We start from the raw sequence: 17,792 nt of genomic DNA, 5'->3' as shown, positions 1-17,792 counted from the left end.
GTAAACGAGGTCTATGGGTCGAGTTACCTTCGCGAATCGAATCCATTAACACAAATCACACAAAATTACACTCCTATAGTTTTTATAAAAAAAACAAGAACGAGTGACCTGCTCTAATACCAATTGACAAACCTACGTGATTCGTGATTTGAAACAGATTTAATTGCAACAATCCCCAAACAATCAAAACTAGCAATCTAAACCATCTAGCATGTACGAAAGTGATTTAAATTATTTTTCACAATTAACAAATTGACACAAACGATTTTTAGGTGGAAAAAAAACACAATTGGAGACCTCCAATTGTGATTGAAAAACTACAGGCGAAACACCACTAATCAATCCACGGTGACGAATGAAAATGCACAAGATTACCAAACAATTTACCCAACACTCTATAAAATTGTCTTCAACAACTTGTGTCTCTTTCACCACCGCCTTCGTCTCAAAACTAATTAGTCAGATGTTAAATCCACAACACCCATGCTGAATCCACAACAACGAGCCGCTTTAAACTCCTTTAAAGCCTTCACGCTTGAATCTTCAGAATCCACCGAACAAGAACTCTTCAATTTGAATGATCAAACAACCCTTTGATGCAAATGACTTAGATCATGAGATAAACTCACAAAGATATCAAAGGAAACAAGTAAAGAACCTCCAGATAAAAAACCTAACCCTCAAGAATAAGATCCAGAAGCTATAATCTTATATTCTAGCTTCCGCGTAGCTTTATAGTGAGCAGGGTTGCGAAGACTGCTTGAGCCATGGAATGGTCGCTCGAGCAGTGTGTCTCATACGTGTGAAATCAAAACTGCCTTCGCTTGAGTGAACATCGAACTCTTCCAGCATTTTTGCAAACAGGTTGAACTTCTGAGAGCAGGGATTCTGCGCTCGAGCGACCACTCCATCGTTCGAGCGATTCATGATGAAATAGGCCACTGGTTACAATTGGTAAAAGCATTTGTTTGCGTAATTGATAACACAAAGAACCTAACACATCTTGCATTTTATCAAAAACATAAAATATTTCTTTCAGAAAAAACACCCTGACCTATCCAAAAAATAGCAACTTTTTTGCAACAAGGCCGACACAAAACTACATTTTTTTTAAAATAAAAAGAACAAAACAACTCTGCCTATTCTAATAATAATAAAAAAATATGACAACTCTGCCTATGGATCAGTGAAGGGGAACAATGCAACACTCCGCCAGGGAAACCGAACTCTGGTAGTTTTAACAGGTTGCTTAGTTGTGGGTTGTGCTCGTCCCAGGTGGTGGTAATGGCTACTAGAGTTGTGATACGTGTTACAGTTGCCATTGCTTGAGGCGGTGGTTGGTTACAAAGTTGGCGACAGAGATCACAATGAGGTGTTTGCTGTTGTCTCTACTTTCAGGGTCCATAATAGCAACGGTTGTTTGAGACAAATTAGAGAAGAAACAGAAAGAATCTGATTTTATATGTTGTTTTTCAAATACAAAAAATTCAAGTTTTAAATTTCAAATTATAAGCGGGATTTTTGAAATTTGAAGAAACTTTAAACATTGAACCGTCAATGTTATCTCATCAATGTTGTGTCTATTAATAGTCTTTAAGGTGATTCAGTGTTAAGGGCGTACACGAGACTGTGTGCATAAGGCGCACGGTCACGGGTTCAATTCCTCCTGGAATTAAACTTGGGATCTAAGTGAGAATCGCAGTGGTGGATTGTTGTGATTGCTCTTCTGAGAATTAGTCGAACGGGTCAAAAATCAGAGTCCAAATATCGCGGTTATCAACAAAAAAAAAAAAAAAAAAAGGTGATTAAGGGTCATTTTGAGAAGTATGAGAAAAGTCACTTTATTAACTTAATGACTTATTTATATTACATTACCTCTCTATTTTTTACATATTTTTTATTAAAAAATGAATAAATTAATTTTTTTTTTCTACTTTTCAAAACAAGCCTAACTGCTGGCAATCTAGCAAATTCACTAACATAAAACTGGATTGGCATCCTACCATTGGTTTGGAGCACCATCTGGCGGTGCTGACATGGTGCTCTTGGAGCATCGAATAATTTCTCCTAGAAATGGTATCCATTGAATGACTTGATATAAATTATTAGATTTGTTTGTTTTTACAGAGCAGTCATGCTTCCGACCCTCAGTGGGGTGACCCCCACTGACAACCCCAGTGACGTGTCAGCTTATTATTGGTTGAAAAAAAAAAAAAACAAAACAAAAACAGTTTTTTCGCCCAATCACAACCGACCCTAGCACCCCCACTGGGGGTCCGAAGCTTTATTCTTTACAGAGCGGTGAGTTTCCAGTAACATATTATGGGCTCTATGAGAAAGAGTTAAAAAGGTTAAAAATCAGTTTTTAATCTATTCTAGATCATATCGTTTTCTTTATTTATATATATATATATATATTTTTAAAAAATTTAAAAATTAAAAAAATTAATTTTTAACTAACTTTCTAAAACAACCCTATAATAAAAAAAATTAGTTACAAGCTAACATCTTCATTGTCAAAAAAAAAAATAAATAAAATCTTTACCCTCGTCATTGTGACGTCTCACTTTTTAGATCAACTGTAGTACAGTGCATGTAACAGTATTCGTTGAAAATTAATTTTTGGATGGGTAATGATACATCCCACTAAGCACCACTAATGAGTTGGCAAACACTTTAACCAAAAAAAAAAAAAAACACAAGACACAAGCAGTGGGTCCCGTCCACTGCCACATCACTAGTGGTGCTTTTAGAGCACCACTTTTAGTGGTCTCAAGCATTATTGTTTTTGGACAGGAACCGACTTAAGATTTTAGGGGTTGTTTGGGATTAAGTGTACTTTTTGATTTTTTGAATAAAAAAATAGAGAAAAAAAAAGATGATTATTTAGGGTAACTTTTTGACTTTTCACGAAAAAATGTGTATTAAAATATTATATAAAATAACAAAATTAAAATATTACCCCTATGCCCTATGCGTACTAACAGTGCTGGTTGAAGGACCAGTACGGATTGCTTTGAAATGTGATGGTGCCTTCAGAACACATATATATATAGGATGAGGCTTCCTGAGTACTGTTGGGCCCGTGGGGGCCTACTACGGATCCCGTTTCGGTAATTCGAACCGACCAATATATAAAACTCGTCGAGTACTATATGCTTGTAAAAAATCACGTTGATCAGATATCGATAGCTATGTGATCAAATCAGTTTTATATGAAAAAAATGGACAGTGAAGAGTAAACGGCTGACAAAAATTTGCTTTGATCATATAGCTATCGATATCTGATTAACATGATTTTTTACAAGCAAATAGTACTCGACGTGTTCTACATATCGAATTCTATATATCGAATGGTTCAGACTATCGAAATGGGACCCGTGGGTAGCCCCCATGGGTCCAACAGTACCCTCTAGTTTAATGAATATATATATCTAATTTTTTCATAAGATATATGAAAAGTACCCCCACGGGACCACATGTGAGCTTGTACCATCACTGAAAGGTACAATTTTGGCTTTTATTTTTTATTTTTATTTTTTTGCACTTTTTGGTGAATAGTGATTATTTTTTTGAGTTTTTTAGTAATTTTTTGACTTTTTATCTTTTATAGACTATGCCAAACAAACACTTAATATAGGGATTAATTAATATATATATATATATATATCTTAGCAAACAAAATGTTTAAAAAATATGGACTATAAAATCAATTTTTATTTGTACAAAAAGTGAAAAATTACATGAAAATATATTATCTGTATCTACGTCAAATTACAACAAAATAATAATAATAATAATAATAATCTATTTATTAAAGTAAGGTGACTTGAGTTTTACTCAATGCACATTATGGACCACGAAACTACTCTATTTTAAGCGATGGGCTTGTCTTCAATTCATATTGTGAACAAAATTACTATCTAAAACCCATTGCAGACCCTACTGTGTTGATCTAATTTATTCATTTTGTTGGACATACACTAAAAAAATTAGATTAATTAGATAATCAAAATCTTATAATTTCATAATATTAGACCTTACACAAAATACTCCATAGTCTCAATATTATTCTGGTTGTCTATTTTTTTTAAAACATGATTAAATTGTTTAATTATGATATCAAATTAAATTTTATTTTATTTTATAAACAATATATACATGAAAGCTTATATAATAAATAGAATTAATTATGAAAGTGAAACTTGTAAATAGCACCATCCAGTCCAATCTTGATCGAGTCAACTTGCCATCTCCACTTGGTTGGTAGGTGAGAATAACCCATGTGCAAAGGACATTTAATTCAATGTGTAATTTGCACATATATAAATGGCACTATGGAGAGGTGAGTTGTGCATAATATTCCGAACCCCTCTTATAGTTGACAATAAAGACAATGGAGGATGGTTTGCATAGAGTTGTGGTGGTGGTGGTAGTTTTGGGACTGCTGGTGGTGGTTCTTGGTCCTGAAATTTGTCAAGGAAGACTTATAATATGTGAATCAAAGCATGGCTTTAGTAGAGGACGACGAAAGGACAGAGAATCACCCACTAAAAATAATGCACCCTCTGCACCCAGTTACGGCCAGCCAGGTCATCAATCTAAGTTTGGTCCTCCACCTCCAAATTCCTGATCTTCTTCTGTATGTGTTGTTTCAACTTCTTTATTGCCTAATTCAAGATGATGGGTTCTGAATTATTATTATTGCTCAAAATAATCACAAAATCGGACACAATTATATCACATCATACCATGTGAGAGTGTAGTAGTGTGCTATTCTGTGATCCGATTCCCATGTGAAGGGGTTATATTTAGTTGTGCGACAAGATTTTATGTACGTAGAATCATTCTCTCTGTATATTCAAACCTTAGGATAGTTTGATACTTGTTCTATAATCCCTTTTTATTAATTCTTTTATTCTTGGGCTGATTCATGTAGAAGAAAAAGTTTAGCAATTTTATGGGTGGTGTTGATTCCAGCTTCTGATCACTTGAAACAAAACAACACAACATAGCTCCATTTCTTCCCTTTGCAATATGAAAAAGGGAGCGGCTACCATGTTGACGGTTAAAAATGTGCAAATTATATTTATTTTATCACGATACATGTAATATGATTACAACGTGTTTTGGAGGCTTCGAGTATTTTGGTGTTCTGTAGTTAAGATCTACTTGTTATTTTTTTTTTCTTTTTTGTATTTTGCTTTGGTTTTTTGTTCTTCTTGTTTTAAAATTAAAAAATCTCATGAGGCTGAGGAGATTGGTTGTGAGATGCGAGTTGTAGGAGAGTTTTCACTCTTTGAATTTCACTATGTGGATTTTATTTTTCTGTACTTTTAATTCCTTTTTTTAATGAAAATTTTATTTTGCCATTCAAAAAAATAATATGAAAAATGTTATATAACAAATATCATAATAAATCGTAATTTTTTTCGCCAAAATAATTCATAAATTTTTAATCACAAATTGTTCATGACATTTACACTCCACTAAGAACATAATTACAATAGTTGATAACTTTGACTTTAAAGTTACACAACATTGATTCGTCATTAGTAAAATCTAACCACAAAGTAACTTCAATTATAAAAATCATAATATTCTTATGAAGTGCTTACTTTTAGGAGCGCACACCATAGATTTATACTATGAAAAATATACGCAGAAGAATAATGCGATATAAAAAATAAAAAAAAAAATTCTTATTTTGCTGATATTACACTTGTCATATCATTATTCTTTCTATTTCTTGGCTGAATAAATTTTTAAGACCCTATGAGCAATAAAGAAACTCAAATTCAGTTGTTAGCATTCAATGGTGCTACATACACCAATTGATATATCAATTAGTGTATCAACATATGTTATGATATTGTTAATAAATAACTTGAAACAAATCAAACAAAAATAAATAAATTACTTACATAATTTATTTTACCGAACCGAATAAATATTTAAAAGATTAAGTTGATCTTAAGACGAATTCGTCCTGCTACGGTGCTTAGGGATAAAAGGCGTCTATCTCCCAGAATACAATGATCTTCACAAATTATAGTAGCACTCTAAACAATTTGTACGGCGAACCAAACATATGTTCTATACTCTCTGAATTTTATTCTAAAACTATATGAAGATTATATATGCAATTGAGCGAAATCTGGATAGCAAAATTAAAATTTTCAGTCTATTTTTGGATACCCAAGACTGCTGGAAATAGCCTCTATTTATAGGCAAACAATCTGTCTGAACATGTGTGAATTTTGAATAAACAGATTGGTTTTGAATTCAACAGGTGTAGTTTCAAATTTAAATACATAACTGCAGCAGTTGTGAATATGTCCAGAAATTGCTGGGCAATTTTGAACCTGTTTGGCAGTTTTGAATCTATTCGGGTTCCAACAGATCTGAAAAACTATTTGGAAAAATTGGACTGGAAGAGGTAACATTGGACAGGAAATTAAATTCAAGTTTGAATTAATTACGTTAAGAATTTTGGAAAAAATTCAAATAAATTTTCTTCAAAAAATTAATACTAGAACCAACCCTATACCCCACACCCGCGCCCGACACGGCTCTGCCAGATGGCAGCGGCAGCGGCGGTGCGCGCGCGCATATGTGGTGATTTAAGCTAAGGTTCTATTTGTTCATAACTCCTCTCTTCTACAAACTTGGGGTGTCCCTTGGGGCTCAACTCAAATGTTGCCACCTAGAGCTTATATACACACACATGCTCTTTTAAAGTTTCAATATAGGACAAGCCTTACAAGAAAATCCACATTTAATTCTTTAAATGTCTATTCCACGAACTGAAAAAAAGACGTCAACTTCCCATTCACTCATAAATGGTTTTGACGAACCATCTTCACCGTGTGACTTGTTATGCGGCAAGGAACACATCACCTCTTTGGACCCATCCCAAAAGATGTGTGGGACCCACTCAATTTTGGGCTTAAAGTTGGCTCAAAATAAGCCTATAAAAACTAATTTTCCAACAATCCCCCACATGAATGAAATTTGACGAAGAGAAAATGCAACAACATGATCTAACTACAGAGAGTACAGAAATTGAAGATATTTTGCAAAGGATAGGTAGCTTTTGGCTTTGAACCTTCCATTGTGAGACATTATCGGATTTACTAGCTAACCAATGAACATGATGTCTTTAACTATTCAGCCGTTTGTGTAAACCAAGACAATAGAACTTACACAATATATTACCAGATACAGTTTAATTCTCACTATTGTGTTCATTTTGACCCTGAACAACCTGGTCTTTCATAAGTGCTCTAGAGAATTGCAGCCCTTCACAAATCTCATAGAATCGGCCCAGTGCACACTCATAAAGGTGATTCTTATGAAGAGTATCCTGTCATACTCCACTAGGTATACCTAGATATAAGAATTATTCAAAGTATTACTTAACCTAAACGCGACAGATATCATTATGTCATCATAGAAATGGGTAGGAGTTTGACTCTCCAGTGATCCTTCTCAGTCATACACAACTCGGTTGTTCCTTTGAACCTAGATCTTCGGATCTCCAGTTAACTAGGTTGGGTTGTCATTGTGGTAACTCTTATTTAATAGGCTTAAGTCTTATTTCCCTCGATGAATTCTCAACTAGCTCTCTTGCTAATCCTTTGGTTACTGAATCCGCTATGTTGTCTTTAGACTTCACATATTCAATAGAAATAATTCCATTAGAGAGTAGTTGTCTTACAGTGTTATGTCGACGACGAATGTGTCGCAACTTACCGTTATACATATAACTCTATGCTCTACCTATTCCTGATTGACTATCGCAATGTATACATATAGCAAGCACCGATTTTAGCCACATTGGAATATCTTCAAGGAAATGGTGAAGCCATTCTGCCTCTTTCCCAGCTTTATCTAAAGTTATGAATTCTAATTCCGTAGTAGACCTAGCAATGCAAGTCTGTTTGGAAGATTTCCAAGATACAGCTGCACCACCAAGAGTAAAGACATACCCACTGGTGGACTTTGAGTCTCTAGTATCCGATATCTAGTTTGCATCATCGTATCCTTCAAGTACTGCTGGATATCTAGTATAATTCAGCCCATTGTTACGAGTAAATCTGAGGTATCTTAGAACCCTTATAATTACTTTTCAGTGTTCTACTCCTAGATTACTCGTATATCTACTTAATTTACTTACTGCATAAGCTATATCCGGGTGAGTGCAGTTCATCAAGTAAATTAAGCTTCCAATAATTTAAGCATACTCTAATTGAGAAATACTTTCCTGTACATTCTTAGAAAGAAACAAATTAGCCTCCGCAAGTGTTCTAGCAAGATGATCATCATCTTTGCTAAATTTGTCAAGTATTTTCTCAATGTAATGAGATTGTAACAAAGCACAACCTTCTGATGTTTTGGTAATTTTCATACCAAAAATTACATCAGCAATACCCATGTCCTTCATGTCAAAATGTTTATTCAACATTTTCTTGGTAGTTTTAATCATGTCATTATTACTACCTATGATGAGCATATTATCCACATAAATGCATACTATAGCATAGCCTTTGTTTGTGTTTTTAATGTAAACACATTTGTCACATTCATTAATTTTGAATCCATTTGACATCATTGCTTTGTCAAATTTCTCATGCCGTTGTTTTGGCGCTTGTTTTAAACCATATAATGATTTAACCAATTTACACACTTTCTTTTCTTTTCCTAGAACAAAAAATCCTTCTGGTTGTTCCATGTAAATTTCTTCATCTAACTCACCATTTAAGAAAGCAGTTTTCACATCCATTTGATGAATTTCTAGATTGTACAACGATGCAACAGCAATTAGTATTCTAATAGATGTTATTCTAATAACTGGTGAGTATATGTCAAAGTAATCTAGACCTTCTTTTGTCTAAAACCTTTGACCACAAGTCTTGTCTTGCATTTGTCAATTAATTCATCCATTTTCATTTTTTTTTTTGAAAATCCACTTGTATTCAAAAGATTTACAACCTGGTGGCAAATCCACTAATTCCCAAGTGTGATTTTGTAGGATGGATTCAATTTCACTATTGACAGTCTCTTTCCATAAAGGAGCTTTAAGACTAGACATAACTTCTTTAAAAGTTAAAGGCTCATTTTTTAACAAAAATGTTAGAAAATCTGGACTAAAAGATTTTGAGATTCTAGCCTGTTTACTACGCCTAGATTCTTCTTCCTCATTTTGATCTATCTCTTGCTCTTGTTATTGATCATATTCTTAATCCTGACTAGTAATAGTATCATGACATCTTTTGTTAGTACTAGTCTCTTGTCTAGTTTTATTTGGAAACACATGTTCAAAGAAAGACGCATTCCGAGATTCAATAAGAGTATTTACATGCATTTCGGAATGTTCTGTCTTATGAATCAAAAATCGATATGCACTACTATTCATGGCATAACCAATGAAAATGCAATCAACAGTTTTAAGACCTATCTTAGTCTTTTTAGGACTAGGAATAGCCACTTTAGCCAAACACCCCCACACTTTTAAGTATTTGTAGGATGGTAATCTCCCATGCCACATTTCATCAGGTGTTTTATTCACTTTCTTTCGAGGTACTTTATTAAGTATATAATTAACAGAAAGTATTGCTTCCTCCCACAAGTTCTGAGATAATCCATAACTTATTAACATGACATTCATAATTTCTTTTAAAGTCCTATTTTTCCTTTCAACAATTATATTTTGCTGAGGTGAGTAAGGAGCGATGATTTGATGAATTATTTCATGTTTTTTACAAAATTCACCAAAAAGTGATTCATATTCCCCACCTCTATCACTTCTCAGTTTTTGATTTTCTTATCAAGTTGACTTTCAACTTTATTCTTATATTGAATGAAAGTTTCCAAAGCTTCATCCTTAGTTCGAATTAAATAAATATAACTATATCTAGTATAGTCATCTATGAAAGTGATAAAATATTATTTCCCACCTCTAGTTTGAATTGATTTAAAATCACAAATGTCACTATAAATTAATTCAAGTAGTTCTGTACTTCTTTCAATTGAATGAAAATGAGTTTTTGATAATTTTGCCTTAACACAAATTTCACATTTACGATTTGAATCAATGTCAAATTTAGGTAAACATTCCATATTAATCAATCTATGCAAAGATCCATAATTAACATGTCCAAGTCTACAATGCCATAAATTTGAAGACTCAAGCAAGTAAGAAGAAGATGTATTTTTATTAATAACAGAGGGCACAATAGTCATTACATTCATTTTGAAAAGGCCATCAAATATGTAATATTTTCCTACATGCATCCTGTTTTTGGTAAGTACAAACTTGTCACTTTCAAAAACTAGCCTAAACCCATTTTTACTCAACAAAGATCCGGAAACAAGGTTCTTGTGAATGTCTGGTACATACAACACATTGTTGAGAGTGAGTTTCTTTCCAGATGTCATCTTTAGAATAATCTTTCCTTGTCCTTCAACTTTAGAAGTCAAGGAGTTGTCCATAAAAATTTGTTCACCGTTTTCCATTATAGAATAAAATGTGAACATCTTTTTGTCAGCACAGATATGGCGAGTAGCACCAATGTCCACCCACCATTCTTTAGGATTTTTGACAAGATTTGCCTTAGAAACAACTGCGGAAAGATTTATGTTATCTACACCATTGAAAATTTTGTCCACTTCGGTCATATTGGCTTGAGCAAGCTTCTTGCTTGATCTTCATTTGCCTTTGCATTTGCTACGGCAATCTTTGGCCCGATGTCCCTCTTTGTCACAGATGTTGTGAGACCCCTAACTTTTGTAAACCTTATTAGATCCCAAAATTTTGAGTTACTATAACAAAGCCCTTAATTCGTTGATTGCTCGCAAATTAAACCCTAGAGTCAAAAACGCATCACAGACGAAACCATACAAACCCTAATCGACCCTGGAAGCTTAGCAATCATTTATAACACTCTAATATTAATTATTTAAGTCTCAAATTTTAGATTAATTGCTCTAAACCCTAACTTCCGGTTTTTACAGTCTTCATTCAGTTATTTACCTTTAAATTCAAAGCAAGATAATACAAATCGAATTATTTTTCCTAAACACTAATTTACTAACTCTTCACTTGAAATAGATATTTTAATTGAGCCCAAGCCCTCATATTTTTATTAAATCACAAATTGACCTCAAACAAGTACCATTATATATTTATATATACACTTGTACCCTAAAATCTTTTTTTAATATTATGTTTTACAATTTCCAAGATTTGTACACAAAATTAATAGAAAAATCACCCCAAATCTCAAGGACATGACTAACCGTCATCATTATACTTTAGTACAAACAAATCCCTTGAATCTTGGAGCAATAATGACTTTGGTACCAATAAAGATTTGCTATGAGTATTTAAATTAGCCCTAAACCTAACTAGATCATAATTAAATACATAAATAAGGTTACAATACATGAGTTTAATTGCAAGCCCTCATTTCTTTTATTAAGAATTACCTCAAAAATAGTACATGTATCCTAATACTATTAGTACCATCAATCAATTGAAATCTATATATATATGCATACATTGAGAAGTGTGCCCCTACTACCTAAATTGATAAAAAAGAATAAAAAAAAAAATAGCCCCTTCACCCTTCCCTATGGCTAGCCTTCCTAGGAGAAAGTGAGAAACCAATTTCCAAGAACCACCATCATGAAATTCTAGAAAACACAACCTAGTACCCTAGACCTAGGATACAATTCTCAATGCTAGTTACTTTTCAACTAAGAGCCAATTAGATGATGCCTAATCCTATGATTTAACACCTTAATCACTCCTATCCCATTAGATTCCAAGCAAAACTCTAAACTTTCCATCCATTTTCAACTAGAGGGCCTTTTTGTCTTTTTACACCAAATTGTCTATAAATACCCACACCCCCTAGCTTGCAAACACACACAACACACTCACTCACACACACATTTCGGTTAGGGAGAGGGAGGAGAGCAAGGAAGAGAAGTCTAGGGGAGAAGAAGGAGGAAGAAGAGAACTTCTTGTGCAAAGCTTAGGAGGTAAGCCACAACACAACCTTCTCTTTCATTTTCCTTTTTCAAATACATGTTCTAAGGGTTCTAAATAATATTTTCAGATCTGCTATTGATGAGTTACTTGTGTTAAAAATGCTAAAAGTTGAGTATTGATTCCATCTCTCTTGTATTTTCCCCATTTTGGCACAAAACCATCTTTTTATACCAATCTTTCAAACTTCCCAAAGGCACACCTTCAAGAAAAATTTCTGAGTTAAATATATGTTAGTTAGCATGTTTTCTTCACAAAAGAAATGAAACTTTCCCTCGGTGGAACCCTTTTTCTCATAAATCTTCTTGTTTTGGACATTCCACCTTAGAATCTGTTTTTGCAGCCCACTTCCAGAAATTCTAGAAAAATGTATAAAATTATTCTAGACCTCTATTTTATGTCAAAACCTTCCTTAAGGAGTTAGCTTTCAACTAAAATTGGTTTCATCGAAAAACATTAAGCGGTTTTCAAGAAAATCAAATTTTCGTAACGGTCGACAGATCTGGACAGATTCTGGACAGCACTGGAATATTTTCTAAATAACTTAAAATCTAGAAAAGCAATCCCATTTCCGAAAAATGTTCTAGAAACTAGATCAAATTCTCTACGCACTACAGGTAGACCGAGTCCAGTGGAAGATCTAAAATAGTCCTTTCATTTTAATCTTTATGTGATATTAAATCTGGAAATGTTGTTATGTATGGATGTTTTATGCCCTTATATTCATGAAAATGTTTAATAGGATATGATCATATCTTGGCATGATATTGTATGTGTTATGTTATGCTATTTATCTTTCTCATCTTAAGGATGCATACTTATGTGGATATTATTGTTTTGTAAGTTGGACTAACCTTGTCTTAAAACATTTAACTCAACGGGAAACCTAATTGGGAGGGTATTGGGTTTTCGAGCACTTGAGTAATGAAAAGATGAGAACATGTGATATATGGATTTTTGGGATGCGTTCTCTATTTGAAAGTTAAAGTCTTGCGCAAGCAGTTGTCGCGTAAACCCTGGAATGAAACGGACGTATTCGGACTCCTTGCGACGATTTGAATGGTGAGATAAGGTTGGGTCCGGATGGGACATTCAGGATGATAAAACTCTTTCTAGAAGGATGAGGTTGGATTCAGGAGATAAAACCTTTTCTTTTCGCTATCCCTTTTGAGGCCCTGCGGTTGGCGCTATGCGGTATATAACCGTTGGTAGGCATCCGAGGTTAGTTCTGCAACAAAGCAGCAAAAGGGAGAGTTCCGAATAGTCTGGTATCCAATTCTTGTGGTTGGGAGGACGAAATCTCTTTGGGAGATTTCTAGTTTACTAACATCTAACTTGTAACCCTTTGTTTATTTGGTTGAGTATCATGCTTTACTATTTGATGTTATATTCGTGATTGTGTATTGGACTGGGAAAAAGGGATGGGGTGTGTGTGTGTTTACTGGGCATTCAAAGCTCACGGCGTGTCATGCCAGGTGCCGAAGAGGAGTTTATAGCTGGAGACGACGAGCCTGAAACCTTCAAAGACTTTTGGCCATCTTAGGAAAGTTAGAAATCCCTTTTGATATTTTGTAAGGCTCATGTGAAGATTTAAATTTTCCTTTTGGGATGTAATGTAATGGAACAAGCCTTTGGAATTAAGAATATTCGAGGTTGTTATGTACTTATGTTCTATATATTTATATGTATGAACCTTATCGTTACTTATGAGACCTTGTGTCAATACCTTTTAAGATCTGTCAAAAGGGTAGTGCGCTGCCTAAGAAAGCCGGACTTAGAAGGGAGGCTAATTTGACTCCTTCGGCGATCTGGGATCTTACTTGGTTATTGAACATAGGACTCATTAGTGACTCTCCCTTGACTGCAACCAATAGTGTAGATTCGGGGCATCACAGATGTAACATTTGCCATTAAACTTGTACTTTTTAATTTCTCCTCCTTTAGAGCATTGTGAGGAACTTTCTCCAGAAAACTTCCATTTCTTGGCTTTTGGAGCACGTTCTACCACATTTGCATTAGACTCCATTGGATGCTTACCAGCCCGCTTCTCAGATTTGCGGTTGTCCTCCTTAATCCTCAAACGCACAATTAATTCCTCCAAAAATATTTCTTTGCGCTTGTGTTTGAGGTAGTTCTTGAATTCCTTCCAGCCTTGTGGTAATTTCTTAATTAAGGCAGCAACTTGGAAGGATTCGCTGGGAGACATGTCTTCTGCTTGAATGTCATGCAGAATGAGTTGGAGATCTTGAACTTGACTAATCATAGTCTTAGAATCAACCATCACAAAGTCTAGGAATTTTCCAATAACAAATTTCTTTGAGCCTGCATATTTTGTTTTGTACTTTTTCTCTAGAGACTCCCAAAGTTCTTTTGTTATCTTGATAGGACTGTAGACGTTGTATAATGTGTTGTCAAGTCAGTTCAAGATGTAGTTCCAACAAAAGAAATCAGCATGTTTCCAAGCATCGACTGCAACAACCACTTGCCGATCTGTTTCATTCTCTTTCAAAATAGGAGCATCTTCACGAGAAAACATGCCAGATTGAGAGTAGTAAGATAGAACAACATTTTATGCTGCCATCTTTCAAAATCAATTCTTGAGAACTTTTCTGACTTCTCACCGTGATTGACTGGAACAGTCACAACAAGAGGGGTTAGAGCAATTACAACCACCACACTAGTACTTGTTTGAGCATTAGTTTGACCAGTTTTCAGTAGCCATGAATTCTAAATTATAAAACAAAATTAGAATTAGAATTTTATACTACACAAAAAATTTAAATCAAAACCACAGAATTAAATTCTGTAAAATAAAATAAACAAGAATTGTAACTTTTATTTTTAATTAATTTGAAAATAAAATAAAATAAAATTTAACCAACTTAATTCCACACAGAAAATTAAATTTCTATAATGCTTCAATAATTAAAATACTAAAACAGAATTTTAATTAACGAAAACTCGGAAATTATTTATGAAAACCAAAATAAATTTCTGACAAAATTCACAAATAAATATTCTGAATTGTTAATGACACCAGTATATTACTACTAGTTGTCAAAGAAAATAGGCAGTATATTACTACTATCTGTCAAATAGTATATTACTACTACTCGTTTTTCCAACTAGAATATTATTTTGTAAAACCACAGAAAATAATTTCTATAAGAAGAAGGAAGAGAAAAGGAAACAAATGAAAAATTATGTATAAATAGAATAATTCGGGTCTGTCTTAAGATTGTTGGAACAATCTTCTGTGTAAAATAAATAACTTGAAACAAATCAAAAAAATAAATAAATAAATTACTTACAGAATTTATTTTACCGAACCGAATAAATATTTAAAAGATTAAGTTAAGTGTGTGCCACTCTATCCTTAAGACAGATTCGCCCTGCTATAGTGTTTACGGATAAAAGGCGTCTATCTCCCAAGGATACAATGATCTTCAAAAATTGTAGTAGCACTCCAAACAATTTGTACGGCAAATCAAACTTGTGTTCTATACTCTTTGAATTTTATTCTAAAACTATATGAAGATTATATATGCAATTGAGCAAAATCTAGATAGCAAAATTAAATTTTTCAATCTATTTTTGGATACCCAAGACTGCTGGAAATGGCCTCTATTTATAGGCAAACAATCTGTCTAAACAGGTGTGAATTTTGAATGAATAGATTGGTTTTGAATTCAATAGGTGCAGTTTCAAATTTGAATAGATAACTGCAATAGTTGTGAATCTGTCCAGAAACTGATAGGCAGTTTTGAACCTATCTGGCAGTTTTGACTCTGTTCGGGTTCCAACAGATCTGAAAAACTATTTGGACAGTTTAATCTGTTTGGAAAAATTGGACTGGAAGAGGTAACATTGGACAGGAAATTAAATTCAAGTTTGAATTAATTTCATTAAGAATTTTGGAAAAAATTCAAATAAATTTTATCCAAAAAATTAGAACCAACCTGGGCACAACTCGGCCGAACGGACGGCGGCGCGTGGTGGTTTGAGCCAAGGTTCCATTTGTCTATTACTCCTCTCTTTTACAAACTTGGGGTGCCCCTTGAGGTCCAACCCAAGTGTTGCCACCTAGAACTTATATACATACATATGCTCTCTTAAAGTTTCAAGGTGAGACAAACCTTATAAGGAAACCCACATTTAATTCTTTAAATGTCTATCCCATGAACCCGAAAACGACGTCAAGTTCCCATTCACTCATAAAATGGGTTTGACGAACTGTCTTCATTGTGTGACTTGTCATGCGGCAAGAAACACGTCACCTCTTCGAACCCATCCCACAAGACGTGTGGGACCTGCTTAATTTTGGGCTCAAAGTTGGCCCAAAATAAGCTTATAAAAACCAAATTTCCAACAACTGTCAATATAGCGGAAATTTTGGATTGTTAAAATTTGGCAGGAATTTTGAGTTGCTAAAATTTCAAGACATGATGACTGAGAATACATCACAAAGATGACATAGAAAATCCATGCATTCTCGAAAAAGTGTCATTTTCTATATAAATGGCACTACACCATTTGAGTTGCGCATATTCTAAACCTCTCTTACTAGATAACAAAAACAATGGATGCTAGTTTGCATGCACTAATGGTGATGGTGGTTGTGTTGGTTCTTGCTCCTGAAATTTGTCATGGAAGAAGGCATATAATGTGAATCAAAACATCCGGTGATGGAATTCAGAGGAGGAGATGACACAAGTTGTGATAATAGTAATTTCCCCTCACCCCATTACGATGACCCAAATCATCAACAAAACATGGTCCCCCACCACTTGAAACTTTTTAATCTTCTCTATATGGATTTTCAATTTTTGTCCAGTTCTATAATTGAATTCTATGCATTTAGTACAACTATTTTCCTCTTTAATGCAAATTCTAGATGAGTTCATGTACTTGGTTGTTCTATTGTTTTATAAACTATTCATTCTTTGCCTCATTCATGTAAAATAAGTTTAGCCATTTGTGGGTGCGTACCTATTGGTCTCTTGAAACAATACAAAAACAACATAGCTCTCATTGAATTGGAATGAGTTTATGGATAATGTTTTAGGAATTTCTAATATTTCTATTTGTTAATGAACTTTTGTACTTAATAAGTAAAATTTGACTCTGAAAAAATGCAGTAAAATGTTATTGTAACAAAAAAAAATTCTAATTATATATCAAAATTGGAATAAGCTTGAAACTCCAATGGAGACTTGTAGTTTCACTACAAAAATTTTGATTTTTGGCGAGGGCGTTTTCATCATGCCGTCTCAAAAAACTTTTTGCGACAACAAATGACTTTTAGCGACGGTAAACGGGAGGTCACAATAGAGGGCGTTGCAAAAACTTATTAGCAACGGCATCATGCTGTCGCCTTTTTTTTGCGACGACATATGTACTATTTATGACGGCATTTTACTGTCGCCAATAAGGTGTAAAAATAGAGACCTTTTGTGATGGCTCTGTTTTACCGTCGCCAAAAGTTTTATTTGAGACGGCAGAAATTGCTGTCGCAAAATATTTTTTTTTTTTTTTGCGACAGCATTGAATATGTTGCCAAAAAAGGTTTTGATTTTTTGCGATGGTGTGGTGCTGTCGCAAAAAATGCAATAATTATTAAAAATAAAAAAATACCTGCTTTTTGCGACGGTTAGGTGCCGTCGCAAAAAAAAAAAAAAAAAAGCCCTGTTGTAAATTAATTAAAAATATTAAAATTACCTGTATTTAATGAAAATCA

The sequence above is a fragment of the Camellia sinensis genome, unplaced genomic scaffold (assembly GCF_055761805.1).
Source record: "Camellia sinensis isolate YWXY unplaced genomic scaffold, ASM5576180v1 Unanchor12, whole genome shotgun sequence".
NCBI lineage: Eukaryota > Viridiplantae > Streptophyta > Magnoliopsida > Ericales > Theaceae > Camellia > Camellia sinensis.
This window is presented reverse-complemented; position numbering follows the sequence as displayed.